Source organism: Python bivittatus, unplaced genomic scaffold (genome assembly GCF_059951505.1).
Source record: "Python bivittatus isolate LINGU-HERP-01145 unplaced genomic scaffold, Pbiv_v1 ctg000070_np1212, whole genome shotgun sequence".
NCBI classification, from domain to species: domain Eukaryota; kingdom Metazoa; phylum Chordata; class Lepidosauria; order Squamata; family Pythonidae; genus Python; species Python bivittatus.
In genome coordinates, this window is record NW_028277034.1 from 44115402 (window position 1) to 44121401 (window position 6000).

Genomic DNA, 6000 nt, shown 5'->3' on the forward strand with positions numbered 1-6000 from the left:
TTACCTGTTTATACTTGGACTGAACACAGGACCCTTCACTCAGAAAGCTGTTATCTATTAAGTTATATGTAACTTATGTTTCTGCATTTCTTTGGCCAGTATATATCTTTCAGCGGCCACCATAAAATGTCTTCATGCTCAAATCAACCTCCATCTAACTTTGTACAGAAACATGACTTCAGGGTTCTTCTCAAAGCTAAATCTCACTCTACAACATACAATTGAAAATGTACAGAATCCGGCTAGCTCAAAAGCTCATTTACTTTTGAGTATTAAGTAATTTGCATTATGTTCTCTTCATACATTTTCAACTTCACTGACTGATTGATAGGTGTTTCTGTTCAAAGTAGTTTTCCAGATAAGTTAAAATACGTATGAAATCAAATCAGAAAGTAGAATTTATTTTGTTTCTTTCTGGTGAAACATTTCCCTTAATTTTCAATGTTGGTCTGCCTCAGATAACACTGTAAGATCACATTTTCCCAGAGAATCCCTAATCTTCTTGCAGCATATAGTTTTCAGTTAAAATTTGCATGAAACACACCTGGCTGGTTTAAAAAGTGATATATCTCTGTACATCATGGTTGTTACTTATCTTCGTAATCAAAGCTTCCTGAAGAGTGAGCAGAAATATTGATGAACCATAAATGAGCTGACATTAATCTAAAAGGCTACCTGGGGAAAGGCACAAAGAAACCAAATTCTACTCTGTCACCAAGAAGAAAGATACTGTATTGTACATGCAACTCGGCAAATATTTAAGGAAAAGCCCATTTAAGTACTGAACACTTGATTTGACCTTTTATCAATGAATGGCTGCCAGATGGCGCTTTATGTTCCCTAGAAATCTTTAGTATGATGCAAAAAACAGCAAGAGGCCTTACTTTTATGACATATAACTGAGCAACATTCATAAACTAAACTATTATGCATGCAAATAGATACACAATGGACTTTGCTTGCAAATAAGTAAATAGCATTTTGGAAAATAATTTGCCGTTGCTTTGGGCTGTCTTAGTGTTATGGGAAAGAAAATACAGATTCTCCCTCCCTCTTTTTTTTTTTTTTCTCTCTTTTACTAGTTGTTATTAACCACTAACAGGACCCTAGTGATACAGTCTGTGATGGAGCTTTTCCTAGGGCATGGCAATAAATATCTCTGTAGAAACTCAGTCAGCACTCAGGAGCTAAGAGTCAAGGACAAGACTCAGATAGATAACTAGCTTTTATCGCAGACACAAGAAGTCTTAACAAGGTCATCTGCTGCACATTCTAGCAATCCAGCCTGCTAGTGTATATGTAACAATCCAAGGTTTAACTCTTACGTGACTTTCTCCCATCTCCTTACATGGCATTGGACTTTGTTCCCTTTGTTCCTTGGCACCTGCATTGTGTTTTGATAACAGACCTACCTGATCTCAGCTGCTTTGCTTCTGGCCTTATCCTAAGGTAGGCCAAATCAGCAAATGAGCAGGAACTACTGGAAATTTACTCTATTGATATAGGCTATACAATATGAACAGAATCTTAAAACCCAAGAGCAGGTTGTCCCTATTTATACCAAAGAGAGTCAAAGCAAGGCAAGTTTAAGTTTCTTTTTCACACGATCTTATATTCCCAGGCTTAATTCATGTTTTGTTAACAACATTTGCATTCCTTCTCCAAAGTCAACTCTCCAATTCCCTATGCCTTGACAGCTTTAGCCCTCACATCCACTCTAGGTATTCCACGGGTGAAACTCTCAAAGGGATGACCTGGTCCTAAGTAGAGAAGCAATTTCCTGAGCCCAGCATTGTGCAAGAAGGAAACTACCATCCAGTGAGAAAGTAAGCAAGCCCTTTATATATCTTTCAGAGCAGTGAGAATTGATCAGGAGCTATGAAGGGTCTTTCTTCCTTTGGATATTTAGAACAGGGTAATAATGTTTTTTAAAGTAACCTTCCATTTTCTGGACATATGATTATAATCCACTTTCCTGCAAGTAATCCCTTGTTTATTAGACAATTAGTTTATGTTCTTACAATGACATTATTATTGTTGGTTGCACAGTCAGCCAGATATTTCAACTGGATTTGGCATTTTTATTCACCTATCGAGTCCTTCCCAAGGACCTGGGATAGGCAGTTGTTCTTGTTTGATGGTGTTAAAGATATTGTCACAGGATGTAAGCTGTTCCAAGTAAAGCAATTGACTGATGGTGATTTTGTCAGTGCCAGTGGTTTCAAATGGTGCTCCAGACGTTTTGGGATTGCACGCAAGGTGGCTATTATTATTGATACAACTTTGCTTTCTTTTGCCACAGTCATTCTATCTCTATTTGGAGGTCTTTATATTTTATGATTTTCTCCAGTTCTTTCTCTTCTATTCTGTTGTCTCCAGGTATTGCAATGCCCACTATCCAGATATTTTTGTCTTTCTTATCAACAGTTGTTAAGTCTGTGGTGTTGTGTGGCAGGTGCTTGTCTGTTTGAATTCTAAAGTCCCAGAGCACTTTAGCTTCTTCATTTTCTATTACTTTGTTTTGTGTTCCCACCAGTTCTTGCTTGCAGGCAAATGGTATTTCTTGCAGATTATTATTATTATTATTATTATTATTATTATTATTATTATTATTATTATTTCTCTGAGTGCAGAAGTACTTCCATGAACAGCAATATGAAGCACGTATCATACCAGTTATGCTACTAGAAGTGTGAAATGTGGAGGCCTTGGTACTCTCTGAGCTTGATTGTTTGATTGCAGACGCTTCATTACACAACTAGGTTACATCAACAGTGCTAGTGGGTGTGGGGTTTATATACAGTAGCTTGCCCTGCCAGTTTTGGTGGGGGTGTGATTTTCTCCTTGGTAGTTCCTCCATTAGGGTATTGTTTTCTGCTTGATTGTTTGTCTGGTGTTAATCCCTGCTTATCTGGGTATTGAAGAGCATGTGTTCTGGTCTTTTTGCTTCCTTCTAAGCTTTCTTAGTGTCTCTTTTGAATGGTGTGTTAATGAGTTTTATCTCTATGTGTCTATTGATGGCTGATGTGTTTGAATGCCAAGCTTCCAGGAATTCCCTAGGGTTTGGAGATTAGATTTGGTCTAGGATGCTCACAGTTTTCCAATTGTAACTATGTTCAATATTTCCAGTTGAAAACTATGTTCAATATACAGTATGTGAAGTGTGAAATATTAGAATCTATACTGGAAAGGTGATTTGAATCAGGCATGGGTCTACTCTTGCACCTAGTGATTTTTGAATAACAACTGTGATGAAGCCAAATAAAAATCTCGTATAATTCAAAGATTCTTATCTTTTATTATGGCATATCAGTAGATAATTATGTACACATCAACAAGTTTATTAGATTATTGCAAGTCACTTAAAAATCCTTTTATTTGGGCAGGTATTATTTGAACTTAAACAACTATTTAAAAACCCATATATTTAAGGATACTTGCAAAATGTTGTCATGGAACAATAATTATTTCTATTTGTAATGGAAATTAGTTTATTCAGTGATTTTTGTCTGCAGAGAGGTCAGATCTTAGGTGGAAGTCTTAAAATAGTGACTGAATGGTCAGCTGTCAGAGGTGCCCTAGTGGATCCATCACTGAACTGGGGACTGGACTAAATGGCTTTTCAGGTTCTTTCCCACTTTTATTATTCCTTTATTATCCCCTCCCCCTTTTACATTTTTGTTTCATCCTTTGCTTTCTTTTATGGGAAAAAGAGCCTTGCTGTCACTTTAAGCTATGGCTTAGCTATTTTAAACTACTTAGCTGAGTTTCTTCCAGAGAACAGAATAGCCCAGGGAAAGCACTATGTTATGGGATTGATCCCAGCAGTATACTTGAGAAAAAGAAGGATGACTTTCGTATGGGCCAACAGCCCAGCACTACTTCAAACAATAGCTGTAGATAGTTATTTTTCATGGATAGTTATATCACGGAGACTGAACTGTAGTATGTCTATATATCTCCTCAAAAGACAGGTTGTATAATGTCAGCTAAAGACATTTCAGGAAGTTTTGCATGGGTGATGAAAGTAGATAGGTTAGAAGGGCTGATAATGTGCTTCAACTGGTTCTCCATTTTATTCAGCTCAGTTTTGATGCAGCTACTTCAACAGGTTACAAACATACATTTCACACATATTCAGCCTTCCATTTTTATGAGAGAAAAAAAAGTTAATTTTAATAGAATCTGTCATTTTATATTCAGAAGTCTAGGAAGGCTACTCTCCATTGCAGGTGGCATTCAATCTTACTGACATTTAGAAGTTCCATTAAAATTTTGTCTTTTGCCTTTACAGTATTCAAGGCGTACAATGCAACTTCTGTATAATCAACCCCCAAAATATTTCTTTCACAACCTTTTCTTGAATCAATCAACCTCCTCAGTCTCACTCAGAAGCACTGCCAGGAATGTTCTTGTGACTAAGCAAGGTCACAAATTCACATGGACATTCCAGGAAGTGCTGCCAAACCAAGAGTTATTGCCTCACATATACAGTTCTTGCTTTAAATTTTAAGGACACAGCTGACCTTATAACTTATAATAAACCCAAGGAATGCTCACTTCAACAAAAGATTAAAGTCTTTTGTCGTCTTGAAAAGTTTGTAAAATAAACACCAAAAATTCTCTTTCACCAAACATTTTGCTGAAATTCTGCTGTTGTCACAAACATTGCAGAAACATGTTGCTCCGTTATGTGGAAGTTGAATAGATTTGCAACACGGAGGAGCAATTTTGGGACATTAACGTTTTAATTTGTTCATTAATGATATTATCTATAATTAGAACTTTTAACATCGACCTAAGCTTTCTACTGACTTAAATTATGCAAGGAATAAAAAAAAATGACTGCAAGACTCCTTTGAAGGATTGATTCAAAATGGATAAAGGCAGAATAAAGAGCCAGTATGATTCAAAGCATAAGTAACTGCATAGGGAGAGTGTGTGAAGTTATTTACCATGCCACTAAACTACTAAGATGTGCAAAGTAAGTGAGCTCCTCCTTGGTACCATGCTCTGATTCTGTGCCCATCCTGGCCTATGAAACATTAAGGTGAGAACAATCTACTTTGGCCAAACTGTACGAAATTAATCAGGTTTTTTCCCCCCCTACTAACTGCCCCTCAATTATGATTTTTCATCTGAGAACAAGCTTCAGGATGTAGTTGTGAATATGCCATGCATTTGCTGGTATTACTATACCCAAAAAGACACACATTCATAAACTGGTTAAGAGCCACTTGGAGCTGGGGGCTGGGTTGAGGGAAGGGGGCAGTGGGAATTGTTATATTTATTATTATGTTACTGACTGCTTAGGATTGAAGAAGAGGAAAGAATTATTTATCTACCTTGACTATTTTTGTGAGTAGCACTGTATGTGTTAGAGAGAAGGATGGCTGAATAGCAGAGAAAGTAAAAATGGAGAGGAGGATGATGGGATGGGTAGAGAGAAGCAGTGGGGGGGGGGCAGGGGGTCAACAATTCTGTGGAAGAGAGATTGGAAATTTGATTCCAATTTCTACTTCCATAGCCAACTCCCCCTCCCCAACCCCCAGTTTCAATTCAGGAACCAGATAACTGGATTGCTAGGCACTCAGCGGTCAGGATGATACTATGGAATGCCATGTCAGTCTGTTATAAAGCCAGCCTTTTCCACCATCTAATTGTGAAGACAACAGAGCTGGCATATTCACTGAGACCTGGTGACCTGGTTGGATGAAGAAAAAAAAAAGATGGGGGGAGGCGCTCATGGGGATCTGTCCAGGTTTCCTGTTTTGCATCAGTCCCAAACCTAGGTCATGGTTGGTAGCGTGGCTGCTATCCTTACTGCCTTTTGGAAGCAGGTGAAAACATGGCTTTTCCAGAAGGACTTTAGGAATGAATTATACTCAGCAGCACTTTTAGTATTGATTTAATTGAAAATTAATTGGAACTAGTACCTTAAATAATTCTTACTCTGATTTTGTATTATGTTTTTATTATGTAAATTCTGTGATCTGCCTA